Genomic DNA, 17,742 nt, shown 5'->3' on the forward strand with positions numbered 1-17,742 from the left:
TCCTCAGATCTCAGCCTCCTGAGTAGCTAGGATTACAGGCGTGAGCCACCAGCGCCCAGCTTATGATTGAGTTTTAACTACTTCCCTGTACCTCACTCAGAAAATTCAGTCATTTCTAAATCATTTATTCATGTTGTATATCAACACTGGAGATAGCTTAAACACTACAATTTGTATTGATGATATCTTCTGCATTTCTGATGCATTGACATCTTGGGGCCTTGCTGGCAGGGAAAGAGACTATGGGTATAGTGAACAACTTGTTAGGCTCACACCTTTTTTGTGCTAAGAATTCATAATCCATCCTCCTATCTGCTTTATTCTCTTCTTCCTCTTAGGCTACAATCCCTTTGCCCTGATCATCCCAAGTCCAGACCACTAGCAACTAAACATAGCCTCTATGCTTCCAAACCCACTGGATGCAGATAAATCCACTGATCCCAAATCAGCTTACCCTGCCCCTGTCCTTTCCTGTAGAAACTACAAGGAAGACCCTTGCTGCCCTTGTCTCCTCCCTTTTACTGTCTCCTCTCTGACCCTGGCTTCTATTTTTCCCCATGGTCCTGCTGGCCCTGTTCACTCCTTATGGGAAGCTGTGAGCAATAAATTGCTTCTGAATGGCCATTGACTCTTCTTTTGTCTTCATCATACTAGAGTAGTAACAAAAATCTACATCTGAAAAAAAAAAGACCAAAAAAAAAGCACCTAAACTTTCTTTAGAACTATTTTCTAGTTGTTAGGAAGCACATCATATATAATCATCAAAGATTTTTAATGGGTCAAGCATTACTAAGTCAGATCTTTGGGGTTTCTCTTGTGGTCTACAGAAAGTGGGTCATGGTGTGAGGAGACAGGAGGCATCTTTCTGGCCTTGTAGGTATAGACGGGACCTCGGGTGACTGGGACTCCTGTGATGGCAAGCTGGTTCTCAATGTCCTCTTGAAATTCTCATTGTTCTGAGTAAATACTATTCTTCCTTGAATAGACGAAAATGCGATTTGAAACTAGTATTTTTTAAGAAGATAGAGGGGTTGGGAAGGTAGCTCAGTGATAGAGTGCTTGCCTCGCATGCATGAGGTCCTGAGTTTGATTCCTCAGCACCACATCAGCAGAAAAGGCTGGAAGTGGCACTGTGGCTCAAGTGGTAGAGCACTCACCTTGAGCTGAAGAGCTGAGGGACAGCACCCAGAGTTCAAGCCCCACAATCGACAAAAAAAAAAAAGAGGATAGAGATGTTTATTAAAGAGAAATTTGGCAAAGAGAGCACATGGTATAAATGTGCCACCGGAAGACAGCAATTAGCATATTACCATCTTCAGCCATCTTCATTGTTATACAGCGTGGCCTTGGGTTACATAGTGAGGATTGAATGGCTTTGTGATTGGTGGGTCTCTTTTCTGTTTCCTATAAGTTTGTGATGTCAGTGATTTACTGTCCTGTCTTTATTTCTTTCTTACTTCCTCATTGATTGATAGCCTCCTACTCTTGTTTTGTTGTCAGGCAAATTTTATCAATTTATCTTACCATCTGCAAGCTATATAGGCTTGTTTCCTACAAACTTGTGTCAGACCCCCATCCCGCCACACACACACACACACACACACACACACACACACACACACACACACACAGATGCTGAAGGGGTAATCCTAACTGCGATGAGGGGGAAAGGTTGACAACTAGTTTCGCTACTTCCTGTTGACTGAAGGCAATTTTTACAGTGTTTAAGGTTATCAAATGCAGGTGATCCCAGACAGGGTATAAAATGCAAATAATACTAGAGGATCCAGTGTATTTTCTATTTTCATTTTACATACTGATGCACAATGATGCTTCCTTATCAACATGAATGCTCAAGCAGACTTTTCTGATTAACGTTTCAGCTTAAAAATTCTCAAGTCTCCTTTTCATATACAAGATAAATCAAGACCACTGATGAAAGCCCAATGGGCCCTTTACAATCCTGCTTCTGTTTATCTTTGGGAGTCCCAGCATCTGTCTTTTAGCTGACCCACATTGAACCTCTCACAATCCAGAACCATGCCACATTCTTGTGCTGTTGCCTAGGTGAACCCCTGGGCTGGAGAGTCCTGTTATTATTCAAGATTCGGTACAGGTCATCATAGCTGCACACACGCTCTTGTCAAACCTTCCCTTTGTTCCACTTCACACACTCCCTCTCAGTTCTCATCTGCATCTTCCTGAGAAAGATATAAAGAAAAAGAAAAAAAGATATAAGGCAGATTATTAAAAGAAAAAAGTAAATAAAGAACTAAACAAGGAAGAAAAATTTATGCTAAGTAATGCTGGAAACCCTTTCAAACTCAATAAACTCACTCATGAATTTAAAAGTTTGAAGACTTCTAATCAGATGTATTGATGTTGCATGAGTCATATGTCAGACATATGTCAAACATAAATTTGAAAACAAAATTCAAAAATATTTGTGATGAACACAAGATTTTATTATTTTTTTATTATAATATGATAATAATCAGGAGGAAACTTTAAACACCTTAGTGAAATAACTCTAAAATCCTTTATAAATCCCATTCTTCCAGAACTTACAAAAGAAGATAGATATAAAGGAGTTGTATTAATCTAGTCACTAGCTCCCAAAAGTCTATCACAAAAAGAAAAATGTGAAGCTACAATTTGGCTCATTAATTGATTAAATATTAAAGAGTTTAAAATTCATATAAAAAATCTGGAGGCTGAGGGCCATTGGGTCATGCTTGTAATCCTAGCTATTCAGGAGGCTGAGATCTGAGGATTGAGGTTCAAAGCCACTCAGTGCAGGAAAGTTCATGAGACTTATCTCTAATTAACCATCCAAAACAGAAGTGAAGCTGTGACTCAAGCCATAGAGCTCAAGCCATAAAGCTCTAGTCTTGAGCAGAAATATTCAGGAACAGCAACCTCCAGGTCCTGAGTTCAACCTCAGAACTAGCACACACACACACACACACACACACACACACACACACACACACACACACACACACACACACACACACACACACACACACAAAATTCTGAGGATGTTTTTCAGCTCTAAAAATAGATAATTATTCTATATTGATTTTTTTGGTAATTTTGATTCTTACAAATCATGTATAGGTTTTTTTCAGACCCATATAAGTAGTAGGACTTCTCTTCATTTTTGTGTTATTTTTTAAACTACATTCTTTATATCTTGGCCCTTCAAAATTGACAACACATTATATTTCTTATTATGTAATCTGCACTAAAAGCAATAGGCTAGAGACTGGCTAGAAGCTGTAAGACCTAAGCAATTTTTCAAATGGAAATTAATTCAGCAATCTAGGGAAATACTATCACAAACAAGGCCCTGCTGAATCTCATTAAATCAATTTGGAAAGGCATATGGGTGGAAAGGTAAAAATAAATCAACAAAATTAGAAAGGAGCTATATTGCTTTGCAGGAGGGGGAGAGGGAGAGAGAGAGACAGGGAGGAAAAGAGGGAGAGAGAGAGAAGGAGAGGAGGAGAGAGAGGACTTCTAGTATCTGGTTGCTAAGTGACAGGATTTTAAGTAGAAATCAAGGATGTAGGATAAGGCAGTTTTGAGGACTAGAGCTAAATGCTGTTTGCATTTGGTCCAATTTATACAAACTGCACTTCCCTCAGCAAGACCTCACTCTTTCTTTGATGAGGGAGATGAGCTTTTACTGAGGCGCCATTGCCTGGCAACAAGATGCTAAGCAGAGCTGAGCTGGTCCTCTCTAGAAAGAGCTCTCTCTCCCCACCCTGCTGCAGGCTGCTGTGACCTCCAGCACAGAGGATACCCTTGAGAGAATCACCTTGATATCCTGAAAGCGACTGGTGAACAGTTTTGCTGAGATCACGCTCAAGGCTAAGCTACCTTGGTTTTTTTTGTTTGTTTTTGTTTTTTAGCAGGGTTCGCCCTCTGTGCTCAGCATCACATAAAACATTTTCACAAAAACACATCATCCCTTTCTTCTAAGCTCCTGGCTCTCATCAGTGTTGAGTCATATAGCTAACCCTGACTATTTACAGACAGGCAGTCTGTCTGGTCTTCCCTGATCAACATTGTAATGGCCTCAAATGTGAAATCCTTACCCCACCCTAAAATAGGCAGAGTGACAAAAAGCCCTTCCAGAGTTTGAAAAAGCTGTGTTCCTCACCCCCCACCCCCCATCCATAGGTCTCCTAGAAGCCTACAGGGTAGTATGGCGTTAGAGCAGCCTCCTAGCGGTGGCTCCTCAACCCCGAGACCAGAGGAGTTCTCAGATGGTCCTCAGGCAAAAGGATGAGAGAGGCTACAAAGTTAGCTGGGAAGGGGGTTGGGAAAAATACATTCTGGGAAAGAGAACAAAGGCATTCTTAAGAGATAGGAAGACTGCAGCCTGGAGAATACCTGACCCTCTATCCCTGCAGTTCATGAGTAATAATTTTTTTCTCAATATGCAAATTAACTCAATTCTCAAATGCAATGTAAAAACCTTCTATAATTTCCTGTTGTTATTCAAATTTCATTTAATAAAAAATACTCCTTATATATCAGAACAATTCATCAGTGCTTAGACTACGCCCCAGAACAATTATGTGTTAAGGCTCTAGGAGAACACCATAGAGCAATTTCTACACAAACATTTGTCAAATTGTGACTGCTCAAGAAAAATTAGGAAATGTATTCTGAGCAAACCAGATACAAACCCTGCCGTCTTGAATTCACTTGTACTTACCCATTCTTAACGCAGATCTGATTTTTTTCTTTTAAAGCAGAAGAATAGAGAAATCAATTGACTACGATTGTTTAAAGAGATAAAAACATGTGATTCAATTGTTGAAGGCTGTTTCTGAAAACACTACGCCCAAAATTAGAGCTTCAGGCTTTTCTGATTTGTGGTGAACGGCCTTCTACTCTACTTGTCTGCTGCCCCCTTGTGACCTAACAGAAGATAGCACCACAGAAAATCCCGTGTTTCCAAACAAGCCTGCAAGGTCCTGGAGTAGGAGGAAAATGGAGGGATAGCATAAGAAGCACACAAACCTTTCCACAGACGCCGGGAATCTGGAATTACTGTGATTCAATTGCTGTGTAGATGGGCTTCTATTCAGTAATATTTTCAGGACTTGTTTCAAAGACAGGAAAGGTCTTTCCAGTATCAGAAAAGAGCTCAAAATCTATATTTAGAAAAAGGAAGAAAAAGGAAGCAAGATTTAATTGGCTAATTAGAGCTCCAACTTGTACAATTACAGAATAATTGCTTGTCCAAGAACTGAACCTTAGTATGTGTGTGTGTGTGTGTGTGTGTGCATGTGTGTGCACACACATGTTTCCACCTTAAGAAATATTAGACCATTCTTTGGTAATGGAATGATATATCTCAGGGAATTCATCTAACTTTCCCAGTTTACTGGAACTAACTATATCTATTTCCTTAAAAATTAAGTGGTTTTTGCTATGTTGTAGTACATAAAAATTTCAGTTTTGAGCTAGCTTTTCTAGAGTGCCAGTCCTTTCAGTTCTGTTTTTATTCTGTGCCTTAGAGATCATAAATCACCGCATAGCTCATCACCACCCTCTGCAAATGATTAGCCAATGGATCCCTGGGTTCTGTTGGAGATTAGACATTCATCTTTGAGTGACTCATCACAATGTCAAAATAAAATATTATTCCCCCCTGTCTCCAAATGTACTTCCTTTCTAATGATTCTAGATTTTTTTTGATAATGGGTAGTCTCATTATTTTTCCATTCAGAACAACCAAGTTATTTTAAATCTCCTTTCTCCTGACCTCTATATTTATGTTCCAACTACTAATTTGGGGAAGGGCAGGCTTACAAAATGTTGCAAGTGATGCCATATAAAGACTTACAGATGATCAGATGGCTGGACAGTCAGGTAAATAGAGAGGAAAATGTATATATCAGAGCCAGAATTATTGGACTCAATAAAGGATAAGGGGAGTGGTAAATGTGGTGTAGCAGTGAAGTGGAATCTAATTCAGGGCTGGAGAACAAAATGTGTAGGCTTCCAAGATGAAGTGAGTTCAAAAGCGAAATCTCTAAGGTAAGAAACTGGCTGTTAGGTGTAAGGGGGGGAAAACGCTTTCAGCTCAGGGGCAGCCTAGTGGAAAAGAGCTATTAATTCTCGTAAACCTGCAATATGGATGGGCAAGACAAGGACAAGGCCATGAACAAGGCCACGACAAGGCCAGCATGGAATGATCTTAAGCTCCCCACCCCCACACTCACATTTGTATACCTATAGCTTGTTCTCACTCATTTTTATGTATATCTGAATGTTTTATCCCCAGTTCACAAGGCCCTACTATACAATTACAATTCATACCAATAGCTGGTTCCCGTACGTATTGAGAGATTGAAAATAAGTCATACAACCCATGTGATCAGAGATTTTATGTTAACAGAAAAGAAGGCCATGGAAGGCTTTTACCTAGGGAGTTGACACATCCTGATAGGAGTTTACAAAATATGGTTTAAACAAAAACAAAAACAAAACAACTCTTTTTAAAGTATAGTAAATGTGGTCCCAAGTGTTTCAGTCTCTGTTCTGTGCTTTGTTAGTATGAGGTGAATGTCGATCAATGTGCACAGACAGAAGGCTGTGCAGGATGGAGCCTAGAAGAACTGCTCGAATTTCTCTGGTCCTGGATCTTGGTCTCTCCACCCAGCTTGTCTGGCACCTCCTAGTGGCAACTGTTACTAGCAGTTGATGTGGGAAAGGGTGATTCTGAGTGTTGTGGCTGTGATTTCTGAAGTTCAGTAGCAATATCGGGGGATTGTTTTGCTGATACTGTTAGATTGGAGTGCAGTGGGGTGGGGGATCCTACTCATAAAGGATTCCTGAAATCTCCATTGTGGACCTTGAATTCCCATCATTGATCCCTACAGCAAACATTAAAAATGTTAGCTTGCCCTTATTTAAGGGTGGAACAGGATAAATAATAGCAGCCAATCACAAAGCACAATATGTTGAAGTTCTCTAAATTATTGGTGGTTCTTAAGGTAACACTTCTGCTGTCATGTGGGAAATGGATTGAAGGTGAAGGTGACTGTTTAGCTAATTGATCAGTAAGAAGCAATTACAACCACACAAATGAGAGGTTAGAGTTCAAACTCTACCATTTGAGCCACATTTGTCAGTCCTTTGACTTTAGTTATTTTTTCAGATGAGATCTCCCACTTTTGCCAAAGTTAGCCTCCAATTGTTCTCCTATCTCTGTCTCCCAGACATTGGGATTGTAGGTGTGAACTATGCACCAGCTTGTTTTCTGATGTAAGGGCCTACTAACTTTTGTCCTTCGCTGGCTAGTACTGAGATCATCCCATCTCTGCCACCACACCCAAGTGAGATAAGTTTCTCAGACTAGAGTTTTTAAAAATAAACAGAAAAGGGCATGAAATGTTGCTGTTAGGGTTTTTATCCTTTTGTCTTATTGGTTATTTTGTATTTGAGAGAGTAAGGAGGGCTCAGAAATGGTGGAAGAAGGGTGAACAAATACAACAGTGGTGCTTACTAGACACTATATGGAACATGAACTATACATCTTGTGTGTGGGGACAGGAGGGGAAAACTGGGAGACAGCGTGAGGGAAGGGAAAACAAAAGGCAAAAAGAATTTTACTCATTACCTGATTCGTCTAACTGAAACCCTCTGCGTATCAACTCTACAAGAACAAGAAAGAAAGAAAGAAAGAAAGAAAGAAAGAAAGAAAGAAAGAAAGAAAGAAAGAAAGAAAGAAAGAAAGAAAGAAAGAAAGAAAGAAAGAAAAGAAAGAAAGGGAGAGAGAGAAAGAAAGAAAGGGAGAGAGAGAGAAAGAGAGAGAAAGAAAGAGAGAGAAAGAAAGGAAGAAAGGAAGGAAGAAAGAAGAAAAGGAAGAAAGAGAAAGGAAGAAAGAAAGAGAAAGAAAAATAAATAAGAAAGAGAAATGAAGGTTGAAAGAAAGAAGAAAGAAATTAAGAAAAACACGAGCAAGGTTTAGTGCATTTTTGTTGTAAAGATGCTGTACAGAGGGGTTACAATGTACAATGAGTACATTTCTTATTGAGCATTGTTATCCCTCCCTTGTTGTTTTCTCCCTATCCCTTCCCTCCCCCGTCTCCCTCACTCCCCCCCCCAAAGTTGTAAAGTTCATTTCTAATACACTGTCTTGTGGGTATCATTGTTGCAATGGGTCATCCTGTGCTTGTTGCAGCATTTTATTCCCCATCCCCTCTCTCTCCAAATTAGACAAAGTATTTACAAGATGTAGGGTACCCAAATCAAGTACAGTGACAACAGGGGATATACCATAGGGGAAAGAACATACAAAGGGAACAAAAAAATCACGTAGTACATTAAAAACAACAACAACAAAGAAGGACCTCTTGTGTTCATATCTTGAGGTTCATTTCATTTAGCACCATCTTATATGGTCATATGTACATAGCTCTTGAGCTTTTCAGCTCATCTGATAAAATTATCCTAGACATACTAATTATTACAAATGAAGGAAACCATGGGACCTATATTTCTTCGGGTCTGGCTTACTGCATTTAATAGGATTTTTTCCAAGTCTTTCCATTTCCTAACAAATAGAGTGGTATCATTTTTTTTCTGATGGAAGCATAGAATTCATATATAGATATACAGATACATAGATATGAAATGTGATATATAACACATTTTCATGATCCATTCATCCACTTAGGGGCATCTGGGTTGGTTCCATATCTTAGCTATGGTGAATAATGCTGCAATAAACATAGTTGTGCTGGTAGCTTTAGTATGGTCTTGTTTGTGAACATTTGGGTAAATGTCCAGAAGTGGGATTGCTGGGTCATAGGGGAGCTCTATGTGAAGTCTTTTGAGGAACCTCCATACTGCTTTCCAGAGTGATTGAACAAGTTTACACTCCCACCAACAGTGCAGTAGAGTTCCCTTTTGGCCACATCCCCTCCAGCATCTGTAAGAAGTAAAATAAGCTTCATTCATTGATGGACTGGGTGTTGAAAGTAAAGCAGAAAAAAGACCAAAAAAAAGTGCTCTAATCTTTAACAGGAAAAAATGGCCAGATGGTGACTTGGTTTGCAGGAAAGAACATGAGTTTAGTTTTAAATGTTTACCTTTGAAATCCTATGAGATGCTGAAGTGAACTTGTAGTTTAAATGAGTATACATATCCAGAGCTCAAGTTTAAATGGCTAGTAAGAAGGTGATTGCTTGGAGAAAAAGAAGAGATTTTATAAAAGGCAAGACTGAGAATCAAGAATGAGGACAACTTGGCATTTGGAAGCCAGCACAAATGTTTCAGGGCAGCTGTTTGAAGCTCAGGCAGGCAGGAGTGTCATCTGCTTTACTGGTCTGGAGATGGGTGGTAACTTCATTAAGAAGAGGAAGTGCGCAGAGGAAATGACAGTGAAAACAGAACAGGATAATTTGCTGATTTATTTAAAAATCAGAAAATGCCTAAGGTTCAATTTTATAGCATTGAAGGGATACAAAAGAAAGTCTGGACCATTCTTTCTAAAAATTGAGCAGCAAAGAAAAAAGGAGGCTATGCTTTAGCCCAGAGAAACTTCGCTTTGAAGATGGAAGGGGTTTGAGAACATTGAATGAAGGGCTCCGCAGTGAGAGAGGAGGGGCTGTAGAGGATGGAGGAAAGACACCGAAGCTGTCGCTCTTGAGACACTGAGAGATGGTGACATAGAGAGGAAGGAGAGTTGCTCTGCTGTTGGAGAGAGGAGGGATGCAGGTGGGAAGAGCCTCAGATTGGTGGTCCAGAACATTCCTTTTTCATTGCCTTCATCACTGTGTGTACCTTCCATCCTGGTAGCCCTAAATATTTTGGATTCAAAGTATTTTGTTTATCTCCATTCTGCATCTAGACTCTCTCCTTACTTTACTATATACAGCACAACTTAGCATGTACGATGTCTTCAAGGGGTATCTCAAAAGGCTGAACATGGTGGAGTTTGTGTATAACCCAACTTCTCAAGAAGCTGGAACAGGAAGGTCATGTATTTGAGGCTAACTTGGGAAGGAGAGGGTGCTAAATTAGTCACACCCAATCTCAAAAAAAAGAGAGCTAAAGGAGTGGCTCAGAGGTAGAAGAGTTACTTTGATCTCCAATAACACACAATGAGACAGAGACAGAGAGAGTTGGAAAGGAAGAGAAGGAGTGAAGGAGAGCAATGGCATGAGTGAACTACACGAAAATAATAATTTCTGTTTAAATAACTTCCCTGACTACAAAGAATGATACCAAAGAAGAGATATGCAGGTAAGAAGAATTAGACACAAGCAAAAATGGAGGGCTGAGCCTTAGTACAGTTGCATGTTTACTACAAACTCTTTGCCCTTTCTTCCTTTTGCATCCTGATTCTGTGAGCTGTTGCCATTTGTGACACATCATCCATCCATCCATTATCCAAATCCAGCACATCCCTTCTTTCTTCAGGGAAGAATGACTGCACAAAGGAAGTATTTTACAGGTATGTGGCTCTTTTTATCATGTACTTACCTAGACTAGAATGAAGTTTCTATAAGCTTGGCCAAAAATCTTTCCTTGGGTTTCTATGGGCTGTTACCTAAGAGAAACTGGAAGAGTACTCTTCGTAGTACACATAGACTCAAACAAGAATTGTGTAACATTTTGTAGTAGACATGGATAAAAGAGAATAGGAAACCAAAGAAGAGGTCTTCAAGAAGTCAGCTTGAAGCAGCATTGAGTCAGAGGAGACAGAGTTCCTCAGGGATGTCTAACGCACATTTCTTAATAGAGGTATGCTCACAACAACATTACCAAAGGTTAGAAGAAGTTGGATCAAGCCCTACTTTAATTGTTTTGCTTTAGGCAGGCCATCCATGGTCCCTGGGTTCCCATTTGGTGCAAGAAAGGGGGAGGAGGGAAGAATCTAAGTAATTCCCCTTTTTCTTCTATTTATAAAAGTTATCCCCATTTTTAAAAGTGACTTTGGGTGAATGAACATTTTATTTAATAGAAATGTCTGCCAGGAGATTATAAGCTCAGAATTCATATTTCCTCATAGAAGGAAAATATAAATGCTAGATGATGCCCTGAGCCCCATCTCCTTATTGGGTAAATCCCTCGCCTCCTTTACAACCATGGGAGAAAGTGGTAAAACTGGGATTCTCCTTCACTGATTGCTAAGATGAGTGATAGTTATTACATGGATGGACCATTATTACCTAAAAAAAATCTGCTTTTAGATGAGTCCAAACAAAAATTAAACCATCCCACCCAATAATAGTAATAACAACATCTGCATCATTATATACTAAATAGTGACTCGAATAATTATAAAGTTGGTTCACTGTACAGCTTATAACCATTTAGATCGGTTATTATTATAATAAATGTATTGAGAAGCAAAGCATATGTCAATGAGATGAAATAGTAAGATTTAGCTTATTAATTGAGTAAATGAATGAACTATCAAAGAAGTAAAAATGAACAAAATAAATGTTACTAATAAATAAATATTTAAGCAAAGTCCAAGAGTTTCTGTGATTAGAAACAACCTTGGGTCAAGGTAGCAATGTCCCAGGGGAGATTAGTGACTGTCCTTGTTCTCTTCAGTGCTTTGAGTTTGGTAGGAGCATTATTACCACTAGCCATCACTTAGCTAAGTTCTACACTGTCAAACATTCCTCATTACACTGTTAGTGTTCACAAAGTAGAACGTATTTTGTCTCTGGGATCACTGACTATCCTCAATGTTTGCTACAAGTATAGTTAGCATCAACATGCATTTAGAGGAAGGGAGGAAGCAAGGCAGATAGGAAGGAAGGAAGGAAGGAAGGAAGGAAGGAAGGAAGGAAGGAAGGAAGGAAAGAAGGGAGGGAGGGAGGGAGGGAGGGAGGGAGAGAGGGAGGGAGGGAAGAAGGAATCAGAGAGGAGAATGGGAGCCAAAGAGGTTTAAAGGTAGGAAAGAATGAAGGGGGAAATCAGCTTTGTAAATAATTCTTATTCTGTGTTTTAAAAAGTAGAAATTAGTTTATTAATAGCAAAACTGAAGTGACTTTTTTTCTTTCAATCCTTCTTGGTTGCTTTCACTACATGAATTTTATCTCCTAAATCTTCCCTTTTCCCAATGTCACTATCTTTCTTTATTCCTCTCAGTAGCATTTTCTATTAAGTCTTTCTTGTTTTGTTGGAAGTTAGTATTCTCTGAGGACCAATAAAGCATATATCAGGATCTCTAGTAGCTGTAAACTCCTCTAGCAGTATCAGAACTATTAGTGTGCATTTCCTACCAGCAAGCCCGAAAAAGCTTGAATTCCAAGGTTTGTGAAGAAAACATTTGTGATTTGTACTGTTTCCATGAGCTGCACCACTGCAGCTCACAATCACCTATGTCTTGAAGGTAATGGAGAATATCAGCCCTTGAGTCAGAGTACCTGGCCTTCAACACTTTCACAGTCATTTGCTGGGACACTATCACCTTACTTCAGTCTCCAAGCTACATAATAGTATTGCTGTGACAGTTAAAACAGATAGGATACTGTGAAAATACTAGCTAGTAAACACTCAATAACTGTATTAACTATTAACATGGTGTGTATTCAGTATTTGTTAAACAAGTGGTAAATGAATTAAGTAAATGTAAGATGAAGTCTTCTGTGTTGTGATATATGAAGTGAACTAGAAAAACAAAAACAAAACAAAAACCAATATTAGAAATGTCAGCTCATGTGTCAGCATGGTGACAAATGCCAGTAATTGCAGCTACCCCAGAGGTAAAGACAGGATTGAGAGCCGGAAGCCAGCCCAGCCAAATTAGTGAGACCCTATCTCAGAAACAAAATACACACAAAAGGGTCAAGAGATGCAGCTCAATCCTCAAAGCAAAACAAACAAACAAAACCAGGATAGGCAAATAGGCTCTAGAATTAAATGGCTAAGGATGGAATCAATCCCTTACTACTTATGAGATACTTTAATTTTGCTATCTCTGAGGTTTCTTACCTGTCTAACTCAGAGAACAGAGCCAGGACTTAGTAAATAATCAGTATTGTGCTAAAAAAGTTTTTTTTTTTTACAGTTTTCATCTGACAGGCTATCAGACATTGACAAATTTTAGGAAGTTAGTCTGAATGATTATAAGAAGCAATAAACTTTTTTGTAAGAGCTTCTCCCTACACTACAGATATTTAGGAAAAAAAATATTTTAAAGCAAGAAATGTTCCAAAGAGGTAAATATAACTTCAAAACTCCTTTTATGTGTTTGTTCAAAGTAATCCTCAAAGCAGCTGTTATTAAAATTTTCTACTTTCTGTCATCCAACAGTGTTATATCATAATCATTAATAATTAATCATAGGTCTCTGATTCACTCTTGTACACTCTAAAAATAGGACACCATGAATAGGCTTACAGCCTTGGCAACAGAATATTGAATATTCCTTCAGCCTAATCCAGGTACCTATTCACATTTTGAAAACAGATCTGACTCAAGATTGCTAAATTGGAAGGCATTTAATGCCAAAGTCAGACATGTATCCCCAATTTGCAGTTATTCAAACTGATCTCCCTAAAATCCCTGACATTTCCTCTTTTACCCTAGTCACAGACAGCAAAGGAGCATACACAATCATCTCAACACCCCAGCGATAAATAACTTCAAGTACAAAGTCTAACCAAGAGCACCAACCGGACTGGCTACCTGTTAGGAGTTTTTGTTATCTACTATGTGATGGATATTTGAACACATTCTGCTGAGTGAGAAGGTAGTGTTAATATTGGCAGCGTTTACTTGTAACATAATGTACTCAATAAACAGTAGAAGATACGGATGTGTATGCTTTATAAATGTGAGTTCAATTAATCTTCATAACAAACCTAGTGATGAGCTGAGGTAAAGGTTATATTTGGATGTAAGAGTTACATTCCTAATCAGTAGAGGAGGCAGGAGTCAAAGGCTGGCAGTCTCCCACATTCTAGTCTAATCCCTAGACAACTCATCCAACCAGTCACCACAGACCAGATTAATCTGTTTATAGCTATTGGCTTAAGAATGAGACAAACCTGAACATGGGCAAATGTAGTAATGGGGTATTTGGTATATATATATATATATATATATATATATATATATATATATATATATATACATACATACATACATATATACCAAATACCAATATATGTATATATACATATATACATATATACCAAATATATATATTACATACACATATATATGTATATGTATACATACATACACATACGTACACATATATATGTCTCTTAACTTGTATTCACTATACTCAGTTAACCAAGCAATTTTTCTATGAATGGAGTTCACTAATTTTAAATGTTAATAGAGATAGCAGACAGATAAATGTATATATATATATATATATATATATATATATATATATCACAGTTTAATACAAAATAACAGGAGCAACAATTGAAGGTCCTCAAGACTTGAGAGTCTTGTCCTCAATATTTTGAAATGAATATTCTTGGATTTAGCTAAGAGGAAAAAGGAACATTTCCTCTGAACCACTCTTTCTTTCTCTCTTCCTTTCTTAGCCAAACAGATGAGGGATAGATATGTATATTCATAGATGATAGACAGATAGGTAATCTTCACTTCCACCTTCCAATCAAACTTTTCCTTTCTTTTTCTCTCTTCCTAACTGAACTTTAATCCTGAACAAAAAATGTCTCTCTAAATACTTGATGTGCCCTCTGTGATAGTTGTGAATCACTTTGGCCACCTAATTTAAGCAGAAATTAGTTATAATAAGCCAATTTAAGAATTGTTCCTTAATCCATTTGCAATATTTGCCTAATAATGGCTTTTGTTGGCCATCACAGGCACGAAACATGTTCATCATCACAGAAACTTCTGTTCTGGGGGAAAATGGCTGCCGTTGTAAGACCTGTTTCATACTGACTCATCTTTGCTGAGTTCCACTGTTTTTGTGTCATCAGAGAGCTATGCAATTATGTTTAAGAAAACCATCTACTATAAACATAAAAATAATTTGGCAATGTTTACTTTATCAGTCAGTTCCTTCAGTCTGCCAACTTTCCTTGATCAAAATCATTGGCGGGATTCTGTGTTTTTTTCCAAGTGTATTTCTTTTTCTTACTTGATATATTTCCAGTATCTATAAGTATAGCTTAATATATGCGATTTTTTCAAAGAAAGCATAATTATAAAATGCACCCTTGTTCAGCTTAACACGTCATCTCATTTAATTCATCTTTGCCTTAAAAAAATAGATCTAGGCTTGCTTCATTTTACCTCTCGGAATTATATCTAAATCAGAACTGTTCCTCTATTTGATTTCCATAATATATTATCACTAGTAGGACAGAAAGCCACTGAATCAGCTTCTAAAAAATATAGACAAGGAAACTAAAATTCTTTTTAGTCTAAATATTGGAACACTAGGACTGGTTTAGGTATTGTGTTAATCTAGGATAGTTCCTTGATAGTATCTACCAACGCATTTATCTATTAGATGTTTAGGTATGCTCTGTTACTCACCTAATGCTGGGCAAAGTGTGTCTTCGATGTTCAACTCCTGAAGCAACAGTCATATCTGTCATTCTCTGAGTTTCCATGCAGTGATGTTGTCTGCCTAACATTTATTCCCTGGAAACTATACAAAGCCCAAAGGAGAGCACACAGGACTATCCATAACTCATGAATAATTGCCTGAGAATAACAAAAACAGAAATATGAAAAACACTTCCATTTGAAAACTGAAAGTAGAAATGTTATATGATATGATAGCAATCCTATTGCCTCTTTGTTTTGTCGGTCATGGGGCTTGAACTCTGGGTTTGGGCAGTGTCCCTCAGCTCTTCAGCTCAAGGCTAGTGCTCTACCACTTGAACCACAGCGCCACTTCCAGTTTTTTCTGCTTATGTGGTGCTGAAGAATCAAACCCAGGGCATCATGCACTGAGCCACCTCCCAAGCCTATACTCTTACATTTTACAAGGAAAATTAGGATTATGTTGAAAAGAGATTTCTGCACTCTTATTTTTTAATTTTTTATGTTTTTATTGTAAAAATACTGAACAGAGGGGTTACAGTTACATGAGCAAGGTAATGAGTACATTTCCTATCAAGCATTGTTGCCTCCTCCTTTGTTTTTCCCCTACCATCCCTTCCCTCCCACCTCCACAACTACCCCTCCCCCCCAAAGTTATAAAGTTCATTTTCAACATACTGTCTTGTGCATCTCATTGTTATAATGGTTTAACCTGTACCCCTATTTAAGCATTTTGTTTTTTCCCTTCCCCTCCCTGAATTAGAGAAGTATAAATACAAGATACAGAGTCCTGACATCAAATACAGTGAAAACAGGGATTATACCATAGGGAAGGAACATACAAAGAGAGAAAAAAAGTATATGGTACATTATAAATATGTTAGAAACAATAGCAAGAATTTGTGTCCATATCTTGGGGTTCATTTCACTTAACATCATCTTATATGGTCATATGTACATAGCTTTTGACCTTTTCTGCTTGTCCTACACATGTATTAGTTATTACAAATATGGGAAACCATGGGACCTATGTTTCTTTGGGCCTGGCTTACTTCACTTAATATAATTTTTTCCAAGTCTTTCCATTTCCTAACAAATGTGGCAATGCCATTCTTTCTGATGGAGGCATAGAATTCCATTATATACCACTGAGGGGCATCTGGCTTGGTTCCATACCTTAACTATGGTAAATAATGCTGCAATAAACATAGTTGTGCTGGTAGCCTTATTATGGCCTTGTTTGTGATCATTTGGTAAATGTCCAAAAGTGGGATTGCTGGGTCATAGGGGAGCTCTATGTGGAGTCTTTTGAGGAACCTCCATACTGCTTTCCTAAGTGGCTGAACAAGTTTACACTCCCACCAGCAAAGCAGTAAGGTTCCCTTCTGTCCACATCCCCTCTAGCATCTGTTGTTTATTAGAGTTCTTGATTATAGCCATTCTAACTGGGGTGAGGTGGAATCTCAATGTTGTTTTGAATTGCATTTCTTTTATGACTAATGAGGTTGAGCATTTCTTCATATGTCTATTGGCCATCCTTCTTTCCTCTTCAGAGAAGTTTCTCTTTAAGTCTTTAGCCCACTTATTTATCAGACTGTTGTTTCTTTGAGAGTTGTTGTTGGAGGATTTAATTTTTTGAGTTCCAGGTATATTTTAAATATGAGACCCTTGTCTGTTGTATGGCTAGTGAAGATCTTCTCCCAATCTGTGGACTTTCTATTAATCTTGCTAGCTATGTCCTTTGCCATGCAGAAGCTCTGCAGCTTCATGCAATCCCAGTTGTCCAACCTTTCTTTGATTTGTTGTGTTTCTGGGTCTATATTAAGAAAATTTCGGCCTGTGCCATGGAGACCTAAGGTTTCTCCTATTCCATCCTACAATGTTTTCAGGATGTCTGCTTTGACTCTGAGGTCTTTGATCTATTTGGATTTTATTCTGGTGCAGGGTGATAGATAAGGATTTCTTTATTTTTAATATATATTTTTATTGTAAAGATACAGTTACATGAGCAAGGTAATGAGTCCAGTTCCTATTGAGCATTATTACACCATCCTTTATTTTTCCCCTACCATCCCTTTCTCCCCACCTCCCTAACTCTTCCCTCCCTGCCCCCCATCTCCCACAAACTTGTAATGTTCATTTTCAACATCTTATTGTTACAATGGGTCAACCTGTATCCTTATTTCAGCATTTTGTTATTTCCCTTCC

General features: G+C 38.2%; 1 long non-coding RNA gene across 2 annotated transcripts in view; it reads right to left on the bottom strand.

The window, feature by feature from the left end:
- Positions 1-1,183: 1,183 nt before the first annotated feature.
- Positions 1,184-17,742, bottom strand: part of LOC138835839 (uncharacterized) — a 41,118-nt gene continuing 24,559 nt past the window's right edge. For both annotated transcript variants that reach the window (XR_011374779.1, XR_011374753.1), the window contains 3 exons: positions 15,523-15,693; positions 5,038-5,171; positions 1,184-2,201 (listed from right to left, as the gene is read on the bottom strand). This is a non-coding gene — a long non-coding RNA (uncharacterized lncRNA). The remainder of the gene's footprint in view (positions 2,202-5,037; positions 5,172-15,522; positions 15,694-17,742) is intronic.

This window comes from Dipodomys merriami, unplaced genomic scaffold (genome assembly GCF_024711535.1).
Source record: "Dipodomys merriami isolate MVZ:Mamm:240054 unplaced genomic scaffold, mDipMer1.0.p SCAF_1, whole genome shotgun sequence".
In the NCBI taxonomy this organism is placed as follows: Eukaryota; Metazoa; Chordata; class Mammalia; order Rodentia; family Heteromyidae; genus Dipodomys; species Dipodomys merriami.